The sequence below is a fragment of the Neolamprologus brichardi genome, chromosome 14 (genome assembly GCF_056152115.1).
Source record: "Neolamprologus brichardi isolate AB-2024 chromosome 14, ASM5615211v1, whole genome shotgun sequence".
Lineage (NCBI taxonomy): Eukaryota > Metazoa > Chordata > Actinopteri > Cichliformes > Cichlidae > Neolamprologus > Neolamprologus brichardi.
In genome coordinates this window covers 11571171-11598260 of record NC_142117.1, presented here as the reverse complement: position 1 = coordinate 11598260, position 27090 = coordinate 11571171, and positions in this window count along the sequence as shown.

Sequence of the window (27090 nt, the reverse complement as noted above, 5' to 3'; positions counted from 1 at the left end):
TTTGGTTAATGTATCTGCCTTTAATTTCCTTTCTTTCAATTTTTTTTTAATTTGATTTACTTTTTTGATCTTGCTTTCACTGTCTTCATGTCCTGTTTCATTTCCTTTATCTACACTCTGAGGTGTGCAGAAAAAGGAAATGAAACAGAAATGATAATTAACAGAAATGATAACCCTGAGAAGTCATCTGTATCTTGTATCTTGGACATACCTTTAGTGACACATGGTCCCATATTTCCTCGTCAGAGGGACCCAACAGCTTCTAATCACAGTCACTATGGCCCTAAATTCGTTAGAATTACCTTGAGGATTTTTCACTTTGACATCCAAGGGTTTGCCTGAGGACAAAAACACAGTGGGCTGGAAGTTAATTATGAATTAAGACACTTAGCGGTCAGAAGCTTTGACCTGTGTGTGCTGTGTTAGACATGAGTATACCGAAGTCACTATTAAATACATCTAATTAATGGAAGGTGATAAAGTTGACTTATTTTGTTGTAAGGTTGTGGCTTGAATCAAACTGTGATATTTGCATGACTTTTTGCATAAATCAAAGTTAATATCTTCTTCCAGTCCTCAATATGACTCACTATTTTTTTAACAGTTTTTTTATTACTTTTGCAACAGCATACAAAGATTTGTTTTCACAGTAATATGCCGCAGTAGTAAGAACACTCCCCCCTCACCTCCCATCCCTGCATCAAATAAAAACACATGAAATATGCATACATTTGTACAATATGTGGCATTTATCCATATTGAAGGAAACAAAAAGAAGGAAAAAAAACAAAAAAAAAAAATAGAAATAGCTAGCACAAACTAAACAATTTTCACCTCATCCACACTCCTGCAGGAATGTCTGATGTTTGCTTCTTTTATAAAGCTTTTAAATGGCTTCCAAATATCATCAAAATATGTTAACTTGTCTTTCAGAAAATACGTTATCTTTTCCATTGCCATACATTGTGCCAAATAATTTATCCAAGCACCAATAGCAGGAGGATCTGATTTTTTTCCAGTTTAATGCAATTATACGTTTTGCCTGTAATGGACAATAATCCATAAACTTATTTGATGGGCTCTTAGTTTAAGATTTTTAGGATAAATGTGTAGTAGCAACATTTCTGCATCTAAAGCAATCTTTGTAGTTAAAATTTGGTTTATTTTGTTCATCACCTCCTGCTAAAATGCGCAGACAATTCTGCATTCCCATATACAGTGGAAAAATGTCCCACGGGCTTCTCCACATTTAAAACATGTGTCTGGAATTCTGTTGTTATATTTGTTCAATTTCACCGGTGTTACATATGTTTGCATGATCCAGCTGTATTGTAATAGCTTTAGGTTACTATTAATTGATTGTTTTTGTGATTTTAAGCACATTGACTTCCATGACTCCTTAGAAATATTAATATTTAGGTAATTTCTTCAAGATTCTAACTTAGAAGCTGATGTTTCTGGAGAGGCAGAGACAATCCAGTTATAGAATGTTGAAATTAAGCCTTTGTTACAACATTTTTTCACCGTTAACTAATATATAATATATGAATAAATGAAGCTTCTAATCTGTAAATACTTAAAAAAATGTTTTTTGGGGGATTTGAAATTTTGAGACTAAATCCTTAAATGAAACCATTATTCCATCACAAAAAAGATCACCCACTTTCCTAACACCTTTTTCTGCCCAACCCTGGAACCCTGCATCCAAATTTCCTGGTACAAATAAAGCATTTCCCCAAATAGGACTAAACTGAGAGAGATTATTCTTAATATTCATCATTTCTTTTATTGTAAACCAAACTTCAATCATATTTTGGACTAGTATAAGTACAAGTTTAATTGCATTTTAAGAGAATTTGCTTCCATCCAAGAAGGGGTATTTTGGGATGAAAAATAAAACATTATTGTCCTTAGTTGAATAGCCAGATAGTACCAGTAAAAATTGGAGCATTTCAATCCCCCTGTATCGAAGGGAAGATACAACAAAGACAAACGAATGCGGGGACGCTTCTTGTTCCAAATAAACTCTCTGATTAATGATGCTAGTTTGGTAAACAATCCAGATCAAATCAAAGTTAATATCTTCTTCCAGTCCTCAATATGACTCACTAATTTAAAATTTGCACCATCTTCTGCTAGAAACATTAATCTATGGAAACCCTTTAAAATTCTTGTGAGACATAGGCAGCTATTTGCACTCACATTCACACCCATGGTCAATTTAGAGTTCCCAGTTTACCTATCCCCACTAACTGCATGTCTTTGGAAAGTACCCAGAGAGAAGCCTCGCAAACCCCACACAGAAGGACCCCGGTCTGATAGTAGAATTGACCGCAGGACGTTTTTGCTGTGAGGCAACACTGCTAACCACCGTTCCACCCCCAGTTTTCAAATCTTGTGTGATTGTGTATACCAATAACAACCTGAAATAATTTAACTTTGAAAGTTGGGAGTCAAGGTCACACCGGATGTGAAATTCATTAAAAACTGTATATTGCCAGTAATTTTCTATGGATTGTGTTGAAACTTAAGAACACACTAGGCCTTAGGGTACTCCCCTAGGCCTTAGGGTACTCCCCTAGGCCTTAGGGTACTCCCCTAAGGCCTTGACCTTATTAGTTAATTAGCAACAGGGTCAACCTTGACCATGAAAAAAAATACCAAGAAATGATATCGAGTAAGATATCATTTAAAAGGGCATTGAGAAAGCTGTGCAACACACTTTTAAAAATTTTTGATACGCCACCATACAACACCACAATGACGCCAAAACAGACTGACATTAGCATGTTGTAATAAAAAATCATAAAACATGAAGGTTTTATTATAGCCATTGCTCTTTGGGGGAAGTTGCAAAGTTTGCCTAATGGAGGTATAGTTAAAAAAAAAATCAATTTCAGTTGATGGCAGTCTGTGATCACAGTGTGGTAACAGGTGTGACTTAGAGTGAAGATTACCATTTTGAGTCTGATTCACCACCAAAGGCGTGAAGACATGTGAACCCTGAGGTTGATATCCGCATGCACAGAGAGCTCTGATATTATGTGGAAGTGACATGAATAATGCATAAAAGGCTAGCATAGTACACTTTTCATCAACTTGGCCAATGATTTTTTTGTTCCTTTCAGTTTGACCCCAACACAAATCTCTATCAACCTCTAACAATCAACACTCACTTCTCAGACAGCAATCCATATTTTTCATTGTGTTGTTTAAGTCGGATTTTTTTTCGTATATTTGTTGTTGTTTTTCCTCTTGCTGCTGGCATGTTATAATGAAAACTGCAAAATACAACAAGCTGGATGGTGGAAACAGGTGGCGAATGTAAAATAAACCCTCCAAACACAGTCTCCCAGCAGTGTAGGGTCTTACGGCTGAAAGCTACACAGATGGAAAATAAAAAAAAGAAACAAAACTGAGAATCCAAATACACAGAAGTACAAATAAAACAATTAGAGCCACACAGGTGTGATTCTTCTGTTTGATGGCAGAAATCCAAAAACTCTTCCATACTGATATTTTGTGCCTGGTAGATGAACATGTGCTCTTTTTGGAAGTCCTATTGTTTGTCCCACATCATGAATATTACAGCAAACAACTGTAGACATTTATTTACCAGAGCAGTCTATTGAAACAGCTGACTTTATGTCAATACAGTCACATACAGTGGTATGTGTAGTCTTTCTCTGTCTGGGTTCACTGGCAGCACTTTCTCCTCTCTTCGTTTTTCTTCTGGAGCCTCATCTAAAGTAGCTCGGCGCCTTTGGACCTGGACACTTCTGGATACATAGCGTGTGGATCACTGGTGTTGCTTTCCTCTGAAGCACTGAAGTTAAGAGGAAAATGACATCTATAGTGGATATGTAGTTTCCATCTGTCCGTACGATGCTGACTCGTGTTATGAAGATATGTGAAGAGAATTCCCTTCCTGACAGAGCAGAAAGGTGTGCAGTTCTCACGTTGAAGCTTCTCACTTTACTGGGACAATAGAGCTCTGTTTGATCAAAATAAAGTTAGTGGTGGGTTTCACGGAGCTGAGCTGGCAGCAGTCTGCAAACAGTACGCATCCTGTTATACAGTAAACAGCAGCATTGGAGGTTGATAGAACCAAGAGCTTCATTTGAGTCTCCTCAGCACAGCTGTGGAGCATAACACGGATAAGCAGAAGCGGTTTTCTGTACTTTGTGTCAAACGTGTGGACCAAAGAAAGAAAGAGATGGATACAAAGAACCCAGACATTGATCTACCATTTAATTATCAGCACTCATGACGCTCATGTTTTGCCTTCTCTTTTTAAGAAGTTTCTTTGGGAAACATCTTGATGAGTGTCCAGCTCATACAGAATGTTTTAAACATTATTAGTAGTAGTGGCTTTTAGCCCTGCTAGCACTAATCACTCACTCTGCTTGTGCATAAAAGTATGTTTCTTATCAGTTACAGTAAAGTACAGTGAATATTTTGACCCTTACATACTGTTGATGTTTCATGCCTTCACATAATTCTTAATTAATTTCTATACCACATTTTAAACTACTATTCTGTTCAAAATTTACAAATAACCTGCATCTTACATTAACAACTGGATGATTATTTCTTAAATGAATGTTTTGGAGAGCAGGGAGAGTGTATTTAGAGAGTAACGACAAATATACTATTAAATCCCTAGACATGAAAATATAACAGCTATAATGATTTAAATATATTTTATTGAAAGTGAAAATGGCGAAGCAATCTGTAATTGTTGGGATTTATTATATAACCATATGTACCATCTTCACTGTTATGTCATAAATTAATCCACATCCACAGTAATTGTATTAATTTAAACAGTATTAATTTAACATATGATTAATGCTTAGATCAAAAAAACATAAAAAATGGTTATTGAAAAGTAGCCTGTGCATTCAAAGCAGTGGCAGGAACGCATACATGTGTGGGACTCAACTGAAATGGGAGCTCAGATCTCTTTCTAATATAATATTATGACAGTTTCAAGATTTCCCTAAAATCACCATTTTCCTTGGTGTAAGCCACACTGGTGGATCTAAAACCCATCTCATCAGATATGAGTCACGTATGACCTGAACCAGCATTAATGTATATTGTAATATAGTTGTGTTTAGGGGTGCTATGATGAAATTCCCCCCCCCCCCCCCCCCCCCCCCCCAAAAAAAAACAAAAAAAACCTCGAGCCCAAAACATATGTTAGAGTTAATGGAACTGTTTTGGATAGTAGTTGTGCATATACACGGATCAGCTACAATGCCTTTTGGGAAATAGACACGGGACCATCGTATGTGTGTTTCTGGGACTGGATTATTGCCGGCGGAGTGTATGAATATTGATGTTTCCATGACACATTATTGTTCTGGGCCGTTTTGGGATCAAATGATTGCTTCCAATTTTGAGCCTACCTAAAATGCTTGGGGCATTGTGAGGTTGAGCCTTATGAATCTTGCACTCTTTATTGTGTTTTTCCTGAGCAGTGGTGAAAAGTGCTGTAACTTATGGATCTGCTACAGTGTATGATACAGATTCAAGTAAGATCCTCAGACAGGTAACTTCAGGTTTAATCCTGGGTGTTTAGTAATGTAAAGGTACTTATTACTTAGGTACTTATCATCATGGTAACTTGTATTGCAGATGTAACTTCCTCTGGAACAGAGTTAAGTTGAAATAAAAGAGCAAGAGGAATGAAATAATTAACCGTTGAAGAATAAGTTCTCTGGAAAAATTCCGTCATCATTCCTGGAAGATCCTTTGGATGTGGTTAGAAAGAGGGTCTAAAGTCTTTGTCTTTCCCTAATGACCATTAAAAAGACAGATGGATCCTTAGAAGAAACATTATCCCCTGATTATATTTTTTGTTGACTACAAGAAATTTTGAAACACTTTTGTTTTATACACCTTGCAATATGATGCTAAAACAGGACACCTTGTTGTTCTCAGGGACTGTATATCAAATTTGCATGTGTACTAAGGCCTGAGTTACATTTGTGCAATGAATCTTTGTGTAGACCTAATGATGTTAGCCCATGTAAGTGGCATTTATGGTTGTGTGTTGTGCATTATGCGTTAATTAGCGTGTGGTTGTGGATAGAAGCAAATAAAATGTTGGAACTGTTTCCCTCCTGGGTCTCCATTTCTGGTTATGGCCATTTTTGTTAAAGTCAAACATATTTGTCTCAAGATTGGGTTTCTTGAATCTATTCCATTTCATTTTCATCAATAGTTTGAAACCACTCATGCATGTACATGTGTATGTTGGAATAAATGTCTGTTGATATGGCTGATTATGGGCCTTTATATTTTAACATATACACTTACCTTTATTTGAACTGTGAAGCACTTTGTACTTCTGTGCTTTGAAAAGTCCTATATAAATTTATTGTTATTATTATTATTATTTATTATTATTATTATTATTATTATTATTAATAATAATAATAATAATAATAATAATAATAATAATAATAATAATAATATTCAGCTGCCATTGATTTCGTTTTTTGATGACCAACCACTGCCCGACATTGATACATTAACTTCTAATACAAAAATCTTATTAAACATTGTAAGACAGTAAAATCAAGCTGTGCTATCTGGAAATATGAAACTATGTTACCATATAGCATAAATATAGCATATAGCATAGCATAATTTTTTTCATGTGTATCTCAGTCATGAATCTGTCATAATTTCCTCAATTTTGTAAATTGATTACAGTATTGGGGAAGTAAATCGAAATACAAAAAAATACAGTAAATACAGCAAAATATAAGATTACATTTATTGACAGTGTGATATTACTGAAGCACATTTTTCAGCATATAGCAAAATGCTGACAATGCTGCCTTCTGCTATAGTAAACCAATGCGTTCTCTATTTCTGTAGTTAAGAGACAACAAAAATCATAGGTGGCACCGTGTCACAGGATTACAGGATTAAAGCTTTTTGCTTGAATTAAGTGTTTACCCACGCCATCCAGATATCTCTCTTCTATTAATCCTTTATGCAGCTAGGCAGTCTTTTTGAAGAAAACATGTCTCATGCTGCGTAAAGCTGGTGGATTCTCATATATAAACATCACTTTTCACTTCTTGTTTGGCTTGTTTTGTTTTTTTTTTTCTTGGTTTTTTTCTTTTGCTGATGAGGAAGATGTTTCTCAAACAACAGGGTGAGCGGTCTATGAAGCAAGATTAATGGGTTAGCATTATTTGTGACTTTTCATCCAAGAAGTCACTTGGATGAGGATAAAACAATTATATTAATTATTTAAAACATGAACTATTTTTTGCCACCATTTTTGTTGAGATCATATTTATAGCTCTTCGTGAACTTTTGCCGAGGCAGGCAACACTTTTTAGGTCCATTTAAAACAGAATATTTCATATTCCTGACAAAGAAACCTAGGTCAGCAAAGAAATTTGATGCCCATCATTGTAGCTCCCGTTAGCCACCATGCGGACAAGTTCTTGTTTACAGATGATTTATTCAATGTTCGGTGACAAGATCACTCAGCGTCGTCATCATCATCATCGTGAGAACTACCCAAACAAAACCATTACAATAAGTAACATGTTTACAATAACCACAGTAAATCCAAACAAACAAAAGTATAGACACATAAATGCCTTTTTATGGCACTCTCATTGAAACTCAAATTAACAGAGGCACCCTGAACACACCTCATTACCTGCTGTAGCCAAACGGGAGAAAGTCCGTTCTTCGCGCGAGCCGCTACTCCTCTCAACGCTAAGTCCACAATTGGGTTTAATTTAACTCAACTTATGTGTTCTTTAAAACTTAAGTCCAGTTTAAAGCAGTAGGACGATGCGGCAGAACTCACAGAGCGCCATGCTACTCTGCTCTTGTGTCACCACAAACTCAGCCCGTGCTGCACGTTACTTCCGCTACCGCCAATTACAAAACAAAGGTCCACGATTAAAAGAAACTTACAAATATAAACACAAGGAAAAACATTGGAATACTTCACTGTTAGTTACACATGATACCCATTTTCTTTGATTTGGGTTTAGGTTTTGGCAGGACAGCTAATGTAAAGATTGACTGTTCGCTGGAAGTCACTTTGTACGACATCTCTCCGGGCATAGAGGCCAGCAGTTTCCAGACAAAGCAGATATACTTGGCAACAATAACAGATTCTTGTGAACTGCTGTTGAATATGTAGAACTGCAATATCAGAAGCCTCAATGATGCTTAAGAGCAGATGAATCTTAGGAGTCAGAGCTGGACATAAACTCGATGTGGGGGCACTCTTCTGGAGTTCTGGACTCTCCATATGCTGTTGTTGCCAAATGGAGATTTATTTGGAATCCTGGCATTTTGTCTGTCTAACCATTCCTAATTGGACAATGTCTGGAATGCAGTGCCACATATATTGGGCAGCTGATAGAGGCTCAGTCTGGATCACAGTGAGCCCAGTGTTTGTAGACCTTTACTACAGCACACACACACACACACACACACACACACACCCACACACACACACACATACACACACACACAGGTTAATGAGAACTTACCGGATGTGAAAGATTCATTTTTTTCATTGTTGCAGTGTTGAATATCAATGTCCATCTATCCATCCATTCATTTCCACTTATCCTTGTCAGGGTTGTTAGTTTGTATTGAACTCTGAGAGGTTCACAGTCACATGCAGAAAATATTAAATTTGTTATGTTCATCTAATAATCACAAATTAATATTTCAGTCACGGGGGGCTTGAACCTATCCCAGCTAACATAAGGTGAGAGGAAGAGTAAACCCTAGACACACTGCGAATCTGATGCAGGGCTGAGAGAGACAGACAACCATTCATGCTTACATTCACACCTATGGGCAATTTAGAATCACCAGTTAACCTAACCCCACCAATTAACCTAACCCCACTAACTGCAATAACAACGACGACCCACTCAAAGACTTGGAGAACATGCAAACTCCACTGAAAATTAACTTGACAAACACTAATTTTAAATATATAAGAATTGTTTGCAGCACTTGGATGAAAATGCTGAAAGTCAATGACTGCCTGAAGCCTGGAATCCGTGGACATTTCCTCTTTGAGATGCTCTATGAGGCCTTTACTTCAGTTGCTGTAATTTCTGCTTATTAGTGCATCTTTCTGCATTTAGCTTTGTGTTTAAGTCTGAAGAGCATGAAATTGAAAATCATCCTATGTTAGGTTGAGATCAGGTGACTCACTTGTCCAATAAAGAATACCCCATTTCGTTGTGTTTCAAAACTCTTGGGGTTTGCTTTGGGTCATTATCCATTTGCACTGTGAAGCCATTAGTTTGCAGTATTTGTCTGAATCTGAGTGGCGAGTATAACTCTGTACACTTCACAATTCATCCTGCTCTTTCATCAGTCAGTCACATCGTCAGTAAACTCTAGTCTAGTGTTGTTATCCATGTACAGAGTCCAAATGTGGTAGTTGTGGACATCTTTTCAAAAGCAAACTTTGACTCATTTTAGACATCGTTTTTCTAATGCTTCTAAGTGTATAGACTCTGTAGTCTCATGTTTCCAGCGGGTGGGCGGCGTGTTTTCTATACCGAAACAGTTATGTGTGAAGGATTGCAGAATGATCAGCAGACATCTCCAAGATGTCACTCCAAGAAGAAAGAAGCTGCTCGGTGGATTTGGAGCAGAAATGTCCCCAGCTTCTCACAGGCAGTTTGCAAAATGTGCACATCGATAAAGACTGTCGAGCAGATAGTCCAGTTCATACATAGACACTTCCACAAACGTCTCGTACTTTCCGTCGCAACTTCTCTCAGAGCAGGCTACCAATCACAAACACACTCACTTCCTCTTAGAAACCTTTTCACTATAAAACAGGATACTTGTAAAAATGATCTATATATAATGCAAAGGCTCTTTTAAACTTATGAAACAAATTGTTTAGACATCCAAATTGTGGAACTAGTTCGGATGTCACATAGATGTCCAGAATTGGTCATGAACCGACGGACCCAATATAGACGTGATGTGGATGTCTATTGGATGTTCAGTGTTTAGTGGGTGAATAAACCAGTAGCGTGCATCTACTTAAACCATCTGTATTTCCAAATGGTCTTTATTGTAGATCAAGACCTTCTGTGGTTGGGACTTGATTAGATATTGTGGAGTTGTTTTATTCTTAAGCATGGAAATATTTCTGTCATCATTTGCTTTAGCTGTTTTCTGTGGTCTTTCAGGTCTTTAGGTGCTGCTGAGCTGGCCTGTGCATCGTTCTTTTAAAGAATGTAGCAAAATACTGATTTGGCTATTCCTAAAGTTTCGCTCTGATAGGTTAATTAATTAATTAAGTCTTCTTCACTTGCAGTGACATTGCTTCCTCATTGGGTATCATTTCATTATAGGAAAAGCCCTTCTAATCAATACCAGCTCTACTTCATTTGTCAAGAAATAACTAAAGAAAGGCCTCACCTGAACACAAAACCATACATTCACATTCACTATTATCATTCACCATATCACAAACATTCCATGTCTACCAGTAACATGAAGTACTCACGATGGATGGACACAAACAACAGATTGGCAGTCTGTCTTCAATTTGTCTTCTATTCCACAAATCTAGCCCTTGAAGTGTTGCAGCAACATGTAGAGGTATGAGCAAGCCTGTGTCGTCAAACAGCCTTGGGGAGGATTTAATGAAAGCCAAATTTGTCATTGCTTTGTTCTATATTTTGGCCGCATCTCTTCATTTTATGATGTATGTTTCCCCATTCTGATCTCCTGATATGCTTCATTGGCATGTTTTGCTAATTTACACAAGCATAAAGGACTTGTTACTACACAACATGAAGGACTTCTTTATAATCTAAATGTAAATGTAAAATGCAAGTTGCCTGAAGCAGGAGCCTGCTTCTGTGGGGGGTTTCTTCCCGTTGAAAGAAAAGTTTCGACTCCCTGTTGCCAAGTGATTTCTTAATGGGATTCATGTTATTTTCCTGTGTACTTTAAGATCTTTCATTTATTTTAATCTTTCATCTTGTGTTAATTATTTTTTCTGCATATTATTATTGAGGAGTGTTTAAAAAACAGGTTTAATGCTTGTGGTTACTGCCAGGTGGGCTGATATATTAATGCAATGATTAATGTGTGGTTGTTATGGTTTTACTATCACAATAGAATTTAATTTATTTTAACACTTAACACATGACACCCCATACCTCCCAAGATTTAGGTTTAAAAATCCCACTGGGCAGGTAAGTAAGTAAGTGGTGGAGTAGTAAAAGGGGGTTCGGCTGTGCTGTTATAAAAGGTTGATGGGATATTGTTGTTTGTGAATGTGATAACTCAAGAATGGGGTGATACAGGATTTTCAAATCTATGTCATTGGTCCACCTACTAAAGATCTCAGATGAGTTTGAATGCTGGTCAACTTTTCTGAAAGATGACCAACAATTTTCAAATTTATACCATAGGTGGATATACTAGGAGGTTGAGGCATAGAGATCTTTGGTGGCCGCCTGTATTTTTTAATATTTTCCCACCTAAAAACAGCCCTAAAATAAAGTTATGCAGCAACAGTGCCTTGAGGCATCTGCTGCCGTGATTTTGAACTATATAAATAAAACTGAATTGAATTAACAGGAGAACAGTGAAGGATATTTAGTGGCAAACCCCTGTAATCTATAATTAATGAGACGTATGCCAAGCTCACAGTTAGATTTTCAAAGGTGACCCTCTTCACCTGGTGTGGAGTAGGTTATGTTTAGAGTTTTAGTTTAAAATCGCCAGTAAACATCACGGTATCAATGACGGTTAACAGCAGTATTCTGAAGTGTGGCATAGATTCCATAATAGAGGAATATGTTGTTTTTTTTTACATGTAAAATGCTGTGCTGTGCAGTACTTACACCAATGAAGGAAGCACTGCATGAAGTTACAGCTGTTTACACTGTTTAAATCACTGTTTATGTTCAGGATGGAATTTGTAAATGTGTAAATATGTTTTCATATAACTCTATCCTGCATCTGTTTTACACTGCTGGAAATGTTGCAAATACAACAAAGAAAAGCCATTTGATTAGTCTATTTGTAGGGTATTTAATAGGAATAGGAATACTAGGAATATTTAATCAGTCCTTAATTACACTTTGAAAGTGTTTTCACATCTCACATGCCATTAGGCTTTAGGACTGAGACATCCCTGAATGTCATGGATATGTTATAAAATTTAAATTGATGAAGTTGAAGATGAAGGACTAATGTTGAGCTGCTATTTTATAAAAAAAAAATGGGGATCATGATCATTATTCAAAATCTCAGGAGAAAAAAGCAATACAAAAGGATGCCAGATGGCCTTGAAATATTGGCAGAAACCTGAGAAAAACAGGAGTGTTGGCACATCTGACACACAGGCGTGACAACCGTATAATTGCTGATATATGCAGTCAGTCATTTGGTGTACTAATGAAGTAGTTGCTGTTTTCTGGATTGAGCTAGATTTTAGCCTTTGTGACTTTCAATAAACACTAAATGGCAGTTGTTACCAAGGTTTTATTTCGCCTTGTACTACACTGAGAGGGATGAGAAAGTGTAAATGTCCCTCCATGCGTGGATTAAAGAGGGACAGATCTTTTGAAATAGTTTGCCACATTTGTATTTTTCTCGTTTATTTCATGTATTTTCAAATCCTACTGTATATGGTATTAGGAAATTATAAATTAAAAATTTAATTATTTAATAATAATGTATACTTTATTGATCCCCGTGTGGAAATTACTCTCTCTGCATTTAACCCGTTCACTCAGTGAAGCAGTGAGCAGCCACTAATCAGGCGCCCAGGAGCAGTGTGTAGGAACGGTACGTTGCTCAGGGATACCTCAGACTAGCTGTTCAGTGGATTCAAACCCCTGACCTTCCGATCTTGGGGTAACCACACTACCGACTGAGCTATCCCTGCACCAACTAAGGTAAATTATATTATATCCCTGTATTTAGCTGGGTGAAGTAACACATGAGACTTCCAGCCAGATTCCTCTGAGAGCTCAAACACCTCACTGTATTTTCAGCTGATGTTGTCTCATTTATTCACTTATATAAACAGTGAATTCAAACACTGCTATAAAGGGACAACGGCTCACAAATGTGTATTTTATGTACAAGTGCAAATTTCTAGAGCACTTTAAAAGTGTTAAGAAAATGGAGTTCATTTTTCAAACGTGACTGATACATTTAGTAGATTCCCAGAGAGTAGAGCTTCATCAGTCAAACACAGCTTGTGTAGCATTAGTAAATGATCCACCCTGATTATGATTTATTTATTTTCTTCCCACATGGTGCACATTAATTTATGTCAGATAATTTAACACCTTAGTGAAGAACAAATCAGTCAGACTTGAATGATCAACAGAGAGACATTAATTAGACTTTATTTAAATGGAAGCTAGCATTAAGGTAGACTTGACTGAGTGTCTATTTCCATTTCTCAGTTTTACTCCTACCTAAATAATGTTTTTGTGGTGGCTTGTTTCTCAGACTAAAACACTACAGCACAGCCTTTGTTAACAATGTCACATTCATCAGAGTTTATCTAATGTGCTCAGAAAATTGTCATCGCAACATTAGACCAATGTCAACAGCGGTCAAAGCATCTATTTGCTATGATGCATCATTGCCAACTCCAGTAATGGATTTACTGAACAACATATGGATACATCAGCTAAATGACAGGCATCCTTCTATTGGTTCAAACTATCATGGTTATTAATTAATTATAGTTATTTCACTTTTTATATAAATATATATTTTGGGTTTTTCTTCGCTAAAGTCACTTGGTCTTGCCTGCTGTGATGGCTGGTTGTCATTGTATTCTCACTTTTACAGGGTTGGGTACCTGATTGCATTATTTATATATTTATGTATTTATTTATTTGGTTTTTTTTAACCTTCTTTTGAGATATTGACAGATAAACAATCTTAAAATTAATAGGTTAAGCAAGGGTCATGATCTTGGCTCGGGTGTTAACGTTAGGCACATAGTGTACTCAAGATCCACCCCAATACATCTTGATTACTCTTATTAATGCGATGCTTCCTGTATTCACTCATTTGATTAATATCAAGTAATTTGATCAGTCCTTTTATTCCATCTAAACAAGTTTAGCTATGGTGAAACGGAGTCCATAGCAAGAACTAGCTTTTTGCAACAAACCCTTTTTTTCACTACAATCGACAACTGAGAGAAGCTCTTTAATGGGAATACTTGTCTGCTAACAAAATGAGGAGTGAATGATGTGACTTATGTAACACAGTCTGACATTTCTATTGCATCCATAACTCAGGCCCTCCAAGCTATCAAAGATTAATGAATACATTAACTCCATTTGTTTTGACACTATTCCTAATTTCACTGAAGCTAGATAGTCTTATTTTCCCCACACAAAATGCTCCCCCAGTAAAAAAAGACAAAAGGTGAATTAAATTAATACATAATAGCACATGGGAATGGAAATCTAAGAACAACTTGCCATTTGAATGGCCTGGGGACAAATTAATTATGCTTCAGTTGAAAGTGACCTAAGTAACATCTTCAGAAACTGTGTGAGTTTTTTTTTTACAAAAGTGAAAACAGATATAAAATCCCTTGCAAAATTATATAAATGAAACTTGTATGTTTTGGATACTTCCTAAAACAATATATGAAGGCAATGAGAAAGTTTTCATGAGTAAATCATATAAGCCTTATATGATTCACTATATGAAGCAAGCCAAATCTAATGCAAGTCTTTTATAAGTTTTTCCTATTTCTTTTCCATATGGGTCCTCTTGTTTCTATGAGACAAACTCTGAATGTTTTATACCACACTGCAAAATCTCCAGTGTTAAATTGTCTATATGTGTCCACTCTTTTGAGTGTTAAATTAACACTTTTGACAGTGTTATATTTCTAACAGTAACCTAGTCAGTGTTAAAGATTAACAGTGACTAACACTGAGCAATGCTGATTTTCTATCACTGGAAAATAACTAAAAATGCTAGTAATATTTCAGTGTTAGAAAAACAACACTGCTAATGTTAGTCATTGTTAATCTTTAACACTGACTGGGTTACTGTTAGAAATATAACACTGTCAAAAGTGTTAATTTAACACTCAAAAGTGTGCATTTAACACTCAAAAGAGTGGACACATATAGACACTTTCTAGTGTCAATTTAACACTGGAGATTTTGCAGTGCAGTTTTATGTATAGTACTCTGCCCCACACTCCCTGATCTTGTTTTCCGATTTAATGTGTTGTTGAGAGAACTGGTTAAGTGTGACTCTTGGCTCTTAGTGAGCAGCTCTGTCACTTGGTTAATGGAAATGCAAAAAGGGATTAGCTTTCTCCAGGCAGCTGGAGCTTAAAGACAACTGCAGGGAGAGTCTAAATTATACTTCTCACTTTGGTCATTCATATAAAAGTCAGTCATCATTCCAATTTCCTTTTATATTCTCATGTCTATGGGTATAATAACAGTACACATATAAATCATTCAAATAACCCTGAACCCTGACAGATATATATACAGATATATCTATATATATATAGATATATATATACATACATACAGGTTGTGATAACACTGAGACACTGCAGCAGCCTTCGCCTCTGTAATTATGCAGCCTATTCTAGCTGTGGAAAGAACACATTGGAGAATTTGTGGTGAAAATGTGATTTGTGACAAGTGGCTGGAAATAAACCTTCAGAGAAGACCTGAGAGCCATTATGGGAGCAAATCTTTCTTTATTCACAGGAAAGTGTGTCACGATGCTTATTTGGATTAATGTCCCTGAACCCTAATGTCACCCCCATTACCCTGCTGTATATAATTATTTTAAAATGAAGACACAGAGCAGCATAAAAATGCACAATAGTTTAGAGGCAGTTTTTTCCCCTTTTATCTGCTTCTGTGATGCCAAAACGACCTGCTGCCATTTTATTCTGAACATTTAAAATTCTGTCGAATCATTAAGAGAAGAACTGAAGAAGGTACCTCCACCCTTACTTATCTTTTGCTGTCTGATACTGACCTAGGACACAGTACCCTGGCCCTGGCCCACTAAAGCCATTAGCTTCCAGCCAACTGATTCAATGTGGCCATTGTTTCCCAGAGGAGATGAGTCAAGTACAGCATCGCCTGATCGGAGCTGGCAGCTCCCTAATGGAGAGGGCTCAAGAGAGAGAGACCATAGGAGATTGCAGTTCACATTTACACTAAAGTGTTTGAGAGGTGGGAGGAGATGAAACAGCTTAATGTGAAATATATACACAGTGAGAGACATACAGCAACCAGTTCTTTCTGACTCATGGACTGCTTCCAGCAGCCTGAGGGCTTCACATATTGTTGTTTTAGCAATAAGGAGTGAAAATGTTTAAACACAAAGACTTCTTTATAAAAGCAGAATTCATATCTGCTTCAAGTATAAAACCCATGCATGTTATACAATAAAAAATGTGTTGTTTTTGTGTGTTGCTGGACCGTATTTGTCTAATGTCTGACTGCAATGCATTTCTCACACCAAAACAGTTGTAAAGACTCACTAGGCACACATGTTCAACTGTCCACAGATTTTATTATCAGATTTTTTTTGTTTTCATTCTATGCATCATGCTGGCAGTGTCAGGAAAGACTCTGCGAGTGGATATGACCTACAAAGGGGTTAAGAGAGACACAACAGGCAGGACGCCAGAGGAGAGCAACATAACACAATCCACAGCCAAGGTTAAACACCTATACAAACACGCATACGCAGACAGGCACACACTCTGCCAAAGGTTACTCACCTGGCTGACACAAAGACTTTCACCACTGAACCAGTTGAGTAGCATCACCACCCTCTGGGCCTGAGCTAAGTGGAGTGGATCCACAGGAGAGAAAACCGTGGGGGAGCAAAAACATGTAATCTGTCCCACAGGTATGAGACAAGACTGGCAAAGGTAGTTTGTTTTGGGGTTTGGTTTTTTTTGCCAATACTGGGACAGCATTCTACTGTGATATTGCAAAGTAAAAAAAAAAAAAAAAAGGATACTGATCCACTCTTTGTTGTCATGCACATTAGACATGTTTTCTCCAAGTCCCTAGCTGACAGCAACATCTACACACAGTTCCGATTTGGTGCAGATGAGACACTTTTTTTGTTTGTTTTTCTTTTGTTTCACTGTTTTCTCTTGTTGATGTAAATGGAAGCTAACACTAAACCGCATACAACTTCAAACAAAAGGTTTGGAGAATGTGGTTCTGAGGGAGCCTGTTTTGCATCATTAATGATGCTGGACTCTTTTTTTCTCTTTTTTCCCCCTGCTGAACTTATTTCGTTTGAAGGACTCATTTAACATACACAAGCTTAGAATGTATCATTTGACTAGTTTAGAAACAAGTACCTTTTTTCTGGTCAAACACCAGCCAAATATATGACGACAGATAGATGTTACCAGCACAGTTCTTCAGAAATGACGGTAACCTGGTCAACTCACTGTTGTGTTTTTGCCTGCGGTTCATAGCCATCTTCTGAGTTTTTTCCCCTCTCTTTCAACATCTCAATCGAGGTGTTACCATTTTTTTTTTATTATTTACTGTAAATATGGCTGTTGTTTTGCTCCATCAGGGAGCTATTTCTGTGTAATCAATACCAATGACTGATACTCTGTCTCTACTGCAGATTGAAGTGGAGAATGAAAACCCACGAGGGTGGGCTGTAAAAAAGGAAACTGAACTATGGCTGTAAGGCAGTGGACCATGTAATAAAAAAAAGTCAGCTAGATGCACTTAAAGTTATTTATTTCTTTAATCATTATTTTAATATTGTTAACATTTGATAGTTCTATACGTCGTCCGAACTTGGTCTACAATTTGGACGTCCAACCATGACCCGATTTGGACATCCATATGATGTTCAGTATTTTAATTATTTACATAATTAATAAATGTAATATTTTCTATTGACAAATATCAACATTGTTGCTACCGACATGATAGATATGACTATGGGTTATTTATAAACAACACGATTCATTGTGTTAGCCTATTGATTTATCCGGTACATGTGGGGTTTGGGTTTTTCTGTTGTTATTTTACATTTTCCTGTTTTTCTTTAACTGGTTTATTTATTTTAAATGATCAACTTATTTGTTTGTAAAAAAAAAAAAAAGAAAAAAAAAAGGTAAAGCTGTCATTGATTAAAATAGGACGAAATAATAAAAACATTGAAATCCATGTTAAAATGTACATGTTGAAAAAAGACGTTGCCTGGCGTTTCAGCGATATATAGATATTCCTCCGCAGACCATAACTGACCCACCAGCAAATCAGTAATGCTGAAAAATTTTACAGTTCTCTACGGCTTCTCCAGACCCTTTTATGCCTGTCACATGTGCTCAGGGTGAACCAGCTCTCTTCTTTGAAAAGCACAGGGCGTCAGTGGTTAACTTGCCAACTCTCGTATTCATTAGAAAAAATATAATGTTAATGTTTCATGTGATAATCCTGGATGTTAAGTACTGTGTGACTGAACTGGTATTGATAATGACTAATAATATTCTACTGTCATAACGTCCCACTTTTTTGTTGTTGTTTTTTTGTTTTTGTTTACATGTGCAATTATTTTGTGTGTAACATAATAACATTTGTATGAATGTCATAGTGACTGAGGCCTGTTATTTGAAAAGCTGTTGACGTTACAGCAATACCACACTGTCTAACATTTGTGGTGCTTACGTGAATTACACGCTGCTTACAAGGTTGTAAGTGTCTGGTGAGAGTGCTTCTTTTTCTTTTTAATAATAAGCAACAGAAGCAAATTTTAATGGTCACATCTTTCAAAAAACACTCAAGCTGAATCACTGGAGCAGGTTGAACTTTAGGGAGACTTGCATGCAGTTAATGAGAGCTACTGACTCTACAATACTGTTCTCTTGCTTTGCTACATAACGGTGTGTCTGTAAAAGTAGCTTGGTGGTGGGATAAAGTAAGAGAATCTGACCCCGGTCTTCTCTCAGGCCCAGTGGATCTCTTTCATCTTGTCTTTTTAACACTGTTGTCTGTTTTCTTTCATCTACTACATGAAAGCTTTCAGCTAACAGAGTGACTCCTTTTTTATTTGGACTGTGGAAGCTGGCATACCTGAAGAAAACCCACGCAAAAATGGGGAGAACATGCAACCTCCACACAGATAAGCCCATAGCCAGATGGTGGAGTTGAATTCAGGACCTTCTTGCTGTGAGGCAACACCACCATGCTGCTCTTCAGATCAGAAATAATACTCGGTTGTTTTTGTTACTCTTCGGTCATCCCTTTCCTCTCAGGAATGGATGGTATTGCATGATAAATTTCCTCTGCTCTGCCATCTTTTAGTGACTATTTCATGTTTGGTTGTCTGAGACATGACTGGGTAAATGGATCTATACTGTCTGCTTATTTCTGATGGAGACTCTTGTGACTCTTCTTGTGATGTTGGTCTTTCTTCCTGTCACCCCTTTTATACTCCTTCTTGAGAACCATGAGAATGGATGCACATGACTTTATAAACAGATGCAAGCCGAAAATGCAGTTAGACAGCGTCAAGTCCAAGAGATATAGAAAGAAGCTGAGTTCAGACAGTGTTATGTTATAGTCTGAATCAGTTGAACTCATGTGATTGCTGCTGGATGTATAGTCTTGTAAAATGACAGCAGTATTATTACTCTGAAAGTAAATAATACAATGTTTATCATCTCAACTCACTATTCTGTTTGTTCCATCCTCTCCTGACGGAAAGCCTTTTCAGTTTTGCTCGATTGAATGTGAAATCACATCAAAATTTGTAAGAAAATAAAACTATACAAGTGCCATCTACAAAACAAATGTGGTTACAAAACTAGAAATGCACAAATGCATTTACACATTGAAAAAAAAAGGTGCATTCATACCAGTGGTGATTGACTTATTGAACATGCACACTGTGAGTAATTGGTTTAGAGAGGAAACAGCTCTGATGGTCTGTTAACAGATTGAATTTGCTTATGTTAGATTGTAAGTAATGAGAGACTGCCTAACACAGGGATGCAGAATGCCAGGGAGGGTTGGAGCAACAGATATTGCTTACTATGTGTCCCATATGGTACATTATTTGAGTGATGTGTACTTTGACCTAAAATGTTCATTGAGCCAACAGACACTACTTTTGAAATCTTAATCGACAATGAGATTATGAATACACAGAGGCCTGGTTTTTCTGCCTTTTTCTGCCTTTATGGAAGACTGACAGGAAAGCAGAGGGAGAGAGAGGGGAAGATGCAACAAAGGGCAGCGGATGGGACTTGAACTCGGGCATGTGGCCGCCTGCTTATCCCACTGAGCTTAACTGGTGCCCTACTGAGGCCTGTTTGAGATTCTTCATTCTCTTTCTGATGTGAGCACTACCCCACTATTTTATTCAACAGTTTATTTTTTATTTTTTATTTATGCACAGGCACTCATTTGATAACAAGCTATAAAACTGCCAAATGACATTAAATGAAATGTGGGGTTAGTAGAATAAGGAGCAAGAATGGTTGTCTGTCACTCTCTGCTGTCTCTCTCCAGATTGTACCCTGCTTTTTGCCCTGTGGCAGCTGGCATAGGCTGCAGCTCTACCACCCTAAACTGGATAAGCAGTTAAGGAAATTATGGATGAAGCTTTTCTGAAATGGCAGAGTGTTACATAATGACATGAAAACAAATGTTAAATTGTAGTTTTACAAATAGACTGTAAAAAAAAAGACAGGAAAAGTGACTTTACTTCAGCCCAGATTCAATGTAGTCGGTACAGTGAGCCAGTGATCAGCACTCCTGCTAGACAGCACAAAAGTTGTGGGTTCTGTGTGCTGGAGCCCACATGTCACCCTGAATTGGTTAAGCAGTGATAAAAATGGATGGACTGAGGCTTCAATAGACCTTGATACGTTTTAATGTCATGAGACACTGGAACAGATTGTGGCTTTTCTACCTTTTTCCCCATGTGAGCTATTCTTCCCGCTCAAATGTCATAATTATGATCTAGGACAAGGATGGATGCTGCAACGAATAGCACTTTAGGTGATAAAAGATAGTAGGTCACACGTTCAGTACAAGCAGCTATCTAAGACAATAGACATAGAGCACTTCAGTCATTTTGCTCTCTGGAAACTGACCACAATTCACTTAAAACTTTCCCCATTAGTGAAATATTTTCAAGTTTGCAGCCATTGCCATCATTTTTGATGATATTGACTAATCTTTCAATACTCCTTAGATATTTTGTTTTGAATATGAACAAAGTGACCAGATCAAAAGAAAGAGAACTTCTGCTTTCACACACACTCACAACATTTTTTTCTATTCTGATTCTTTTTTTATTTGGGAGCACTGTTTGGTAGCAATGTTGCCAATTTTCACTGAAAATAACAGAATTCTGGACAAAAAAATGTGAGAAAAATGTGTTTTTGGCAAGGACAGATGATTTGAGCTTGGAAACTATTTCATATTCACATTTTTTCTACTTACAAAGTTTATATATTGCTGTATACTTATATACTCTGTTCTGCTTGTTGGGAGTCTCACAGTGAATAAGTTGCCCTAACTTCGTCGTCTTACGTGAGCTTTACTTGTTTTTTTATGGTAAGGAGTATGCAGATTTTTTTTTTTTTTTTTAGTTCAGGGAATTGATTCAATTTTACAGTGTAGGATTGACTTTCATACATTCAGATGTCAAATCATTCATTCATTTTTTAAAAAAAAATTCTTTATTTTTATTTTAAAGACCAGAATGTTGGCCTTTTTGAACAAAAAACTTTTCCCATCTGCACATGTCTTTTCCCCACTAACTGTTTTGGCCCTCTGACATATCAGTGTTTTGGATAATAACTTTGTCTCATCTCCTCATTCCTCAAACCTTTGCTGTTTATTAGTGTTATCACTGTTGTAAGGACTGGACTTGTTAGCTTCTTCATCCAAATCTGATTCAGAAGGTCGATTTAAGCATGGATCTTTAGAGCCTGAATCACTCCAAGGCATGCATAACTACATAACACTTCATGAGCACTGGCATTTCCTCTGCTTTGTAGTGTAAAAGAATACTTCTTCTCTCAGCTCGTGTGCTTGTTTTCCAACTTAGAAGTGTTATAGTATCTCACCAGATACATAACAGCTCTTAAACATAGACTATATGTTTAATATGTGTGAGGACTATAAAGCAGATGTAGCCTATATGAGGGCATTTAAAGTTAGAATAATGTATAGTTATTCTTGCCTTTGTTTTCTTCAGGGTTTTTTTTTTGTGGAATGGGGATAAAATACAGGTTAGTTGGTTGATCACCAGAGGACTAGATAAGATTATTAAATATTTCTTCATTTAGCAAAAGAAAACTGCACTGGACTTTTGAGGAGAATAAAAAAAACTTTAGTACTGGAAAAAAAAGCTTGTGTCATAATCACCCTTATAGTTTCTAAAAGTTTCACTCATTAGGATCAAGCTTCAACTTCTTATCTTGATTTATTTCTAATCTGTCCTTATGGTCTAATTTTCAGTCTTAAATATGTGGATATTAACTGATCACAGGCTGACATCATACAATGATGTGGTGTGAGGAATGAGGAATATCAGATTTTAATTGTAAAGCTATAAGGGAAAAAATCATTGAATTCAAGTGTTTTCAGTCCTCTGGGTGTATAAACTCAAACACCTAGCTATGCATTCTGCCTTTACAAACATATGAGAAAAAAGGTTTGTTCTAAAGAATTCATTAAATTTAAGTGTGTGAGGATGCCACTGTTGCAACAGTCTTTGAAATGGCCTCTCTCCTAGTCATTTCAGAATTAACTGTAAGTGGTATTAGTGAGAAATGGAACCATTTAGCAACTCAGCCATAAAGTGGCAGGCGCATAAAGTTACAGTGCAGGGTCGCCGATGGCTAAGCCGCATAGTGCTTAAAATTCGCCAACTCAATGCTGATTCAGTAACTGCAGCGATATAAATCTTCTCTGGCATTAATATCAATACATTCAGGCGTGTTTGGCATGGGTTTCCATGGTCAGGCAACTGTATGAAGCCTTACATCACCAAGCACAATGCCAGATGCTGGATGGAGTGGTCTGAAGCACACTGCCACTCGACTCTGGAGCAGTGAAAATGTGTTTTGTGGAGTGATGAATCATACTTCCATCTCTGGGATTTTGATTAACGACCCTGGATTTGGTAAATGCCAGGAGAATGTTGCCTGCCTCACTACATTGTGCCAACTGTGTTGTTGGAGAAGGGATAATGCAATGGGGCTATTTTTCTGGTGTTGGCCTGGGAAGTTTTAATGCTTCAGTTTAGGATAGATAGGAGGATAGGATAGAACTTTATTAATCCCTCGGGTAGGTTCCTCTGGGAAATTTGTTTTCCAAAAAGCACAGCACCGACAGAAGTTACAGAGTCAAGAATATTATATATATATATATATATATACACACACACACACATATATAAATACAAAGACATATATAGATAAAATATACAAAGGGGATAAATAGAATAAATAGGAATAAAAATAAAAATAAAAATACAAGTGAATTGCACATTTCAAGTATGATTGTTAACAAAAAGTATTGCACAAAGGTATTACACAGTGAAGTGGAGAGACACTACAGCTTAGTTGTTCCCCCCTCCTTTGTCCTCCTGTTTCCCCTCCCTCTCCCCTCCAGAGAGGAGTTAAACAGTTTGATGGCGTGTGGGACAAAGGAGTTTTTAAGTCTGTTGGTTCTTGTCTTTGGGAGAAGCAACCTGTCACTGAACAGACTCTTCTGGTTGTTTATGGCCGTGTGCAGAGGATGCCCAGCATTGTCCATAATGTCCAGCAGTTTCTTTAGTGTCCTTTTCTCTGCCACTGTCACCAGAGTGTCCAGCTTCATGCCGACCACAGAGCCAGCCTTCCTGATCAGTTTTTCCAGCCTGGATGAGTCCTTCTTTGCTGTGCTGCTCCCCCAGCACCCCACAGCATAGAACAGTACTCCAGCAACCACCGACTGGTAAAACATCCTCAGGAGCTTCCTGCAGATGTTAAAAGACCTCAGCCTCCTGAGGAAGTACAGTCGGCTTTGGGCTTTTTTGTACAGGTGCTCTGTGTTGCATGACCAGTCCAGTTTATTGTCCACCCACAGCCCGAGGTACTTGTACTTGTTGACCACCTCCACCTCCTCCCCCTCTATCTGAACCGGCAGTGGACCTGCTCTGGACCTCCCAAAGTCCACAACCAGTTCCTTAGTCTTTGAGGTGTTGAGTTGCAGGTGGCTTGTGTGACTCCATGTGACAAAGTTCCTCACCAGACTTCTGTACTCCTCTTCCTGATCATCCCAGATACACCCCATGATGGCTGTGTCGTCTGCAAACTTCTGAATGTGACATAATTCAGAGTTGTAGCAGAAGTCAGAGGTGTACAGGGTGAAGAGAAGAGGGGACAGCACAGTTCCCTGTGGTGCTCCTGTGCTGCTGACCACAGTGTCAGACGTGATGTCCTTCAGCCTGACGTACTGTGGCCTGTCGGTGAGGTAGTCGGAGATCCAAGCCACCAGGCAGGGGTCCACCTCCATCCTGTTCAGTTTCTCCTGGAGCAGACAGGGCCAATTTCATATCAAGACAATTTGGGAAATTCTATGCCTCCAACTTTGTGGGAACAATTTGGGGAAGGCGTACAAACCAAGGTCCATAAAGATATGGATGGATGAGTTTGGTATGGAAGAACTGGTCTGCACAGAGCCCTGGCCATAATCCCATCAAACACTTTTTAGATCAACTACAAAATTTGCAAGCCAGGTCCTTTTGTCCAGCATCCCTATCTGACCTTATGAAACGAATGGGTGAGTGGGCACAGGCCATTTCTACAGTCTTGTAGCGTCCTTGCCAGAAGAGTGAAAGCTGCTACAGTTGCGCCTCCATATGAATGCCTTTGTATCATACATGTGTGAAGGTAGTAATTATAGTTCAGTATGTTTTTGCTGATAAAACAAAATCAAAAAGTCTGTCAGTTAGTCTCAAGATTTGCCATTAATCAGTTTTTAAACTCAACCTCAAGGCTGTATGTGTGTGGAAGTATGAGGAGTAACCACAACAGAACCATTATTGTGAAATATGAATTACAGCAAAAAATAGTTTTGACTAAAATGGTCTTGCAGCAAAGCGTGGCAGGCAGAGTTTATAATGACCATTTATTTTAAATTCAGTCATTCTCTTTGTAACATAACATGTTTAATGCAATAGTTGTGATTGTGTTTGAGCCCACTGATTTCATTTTCAAAGCTTTTACTTTATATCAGAGATCTTTGAATCCCATTAAAAAATTGTTAGAATTTTTTTTTTTTAAAAAAAGAAACAATTTTTTGTTTTAATTCCAGAGGTCTGTTCTTTTTCTTGATTGGAAATCAAATATGAAATATGACAAAGCAATTAAAATTTTATAAAAATATTTTAATTAAAAATGTAAACATTAATTTAAGTAAAAAAATATTTTTAAAAATGCGCAAGTGAAGAATTAATTCATAAGAACTAATTAATTTGGGTTTCCAGTCATTTTTTAAAATAATGCCTTTAGACTTGCTTTTTTGCTCACTCATAATAGTATATTTTTGTGTGCTGACTTTCATGTGGTTAACTTCATGTTGGTGACTGTCTCTCTCTCTCTCTCTCTCTCTCTCTCTCTCTCTCTTTATATGTTATCTCCTGATTGTCTTCATGCCGAATCTTCAACTTCAACTGTGGGTCCTGAAATGCAGGTAAAACTGGCCTATTTCCTATGTAAACACTTTTGTTTGGGAATATAAAATGCTGCTTGCTTCAGGGAGCATTTTTGTCTCTGCTTTACCTGGTGTCTTTTTGAAAGGTGCACAATGAATCATCACAGCCCCCACAGCTACTTTCAGCACTGGATTGTATTAACTTTGACCAGTTCCTGCTTGTTTGTGTTATTTCACCTCATGCGGTGACAGCCATACGGTTAGATTTTGGTGGTGTGATGAATTGCATTCATCAGCTCCAACTGCCTTGGTGGGACAGCAGCTCATAGCACAAACCCAAAGATCATAATGGCCGGACAGCCATTACTGCACAGCCATGAATACTGACAAGCACCGGAGCAGCTTGTCAGTATTCATGAGAAGAAGTCAGGTTTTGTGCAGCTGTGACTTTTAAAATGTTGTCAAGTGAGGTATGTGATTCTAAACTGGTTTATTAGTGCAAAGCGGTGTGTAGCTGGAGAATTAGTCTTAATAGAAAGAGACTGATGAATTATTTCTGTCGTGCTCACATTGTTTCTCTGCCTTACTCAGGCTCACAGTGAGCACAGTTTCTCTGAGACAGGAGGACTTTAAAATGTGGGAGTGAATGCGTTTCCCTGGATACTGAATATGTAGTATCGCAATCACCATTACACCAACATGCATCATGCAGATTAGATTCAAGTGAACTGGTCAGTGGTCTTAACCCAGAAGAAAACTCAATCTGACAGGAGATATCAAAGTGAACAGCTGGTAGTGTTTTTTCTTTACAACTGGTAACGAAAAAAACACTGAAGTCTCCCTCTCTCTATCTCTTTTATTTTTTAATTAGGACTCTGTCTACATATCTTTTTTTCATTTAAAAATATTTTGATTGTAATTTTGGTTTATGACTGTGATGCCAAGCCACACAGGGTAAGCAATACACCTCACCATTAGGTGCATCACTTTAGTTTACTTTGCAGTCACTACTTTAAATATATTCTACTTATTGTTCAATATTGTTTCTTTATTAAATTTATTCACATTTTCTTCACCTTCCGATGTTTATATGGTGTGCACACATATTAACACGGTCAAAGGTCAAAGTTCTGTTTCATGTTATATTAATAACTCTAATATCTCGCTTTGTTTGAGTTACCTGGGGTTTGGCTTCTCCTTCCTGTCTGGCAAAAGGTGGTGTGGCAAAGGGCTGGGAGAGCTGAACTACCACTGACAGCCTAATTGCATGAAACCATCCAATTGGGTGTGTGTGTGTGTGTGTGTGTGTGTGTGGGGGGGGGGGGGGGGGGGGGGGGGGTTCAAGTTTGTTTCATTGTTT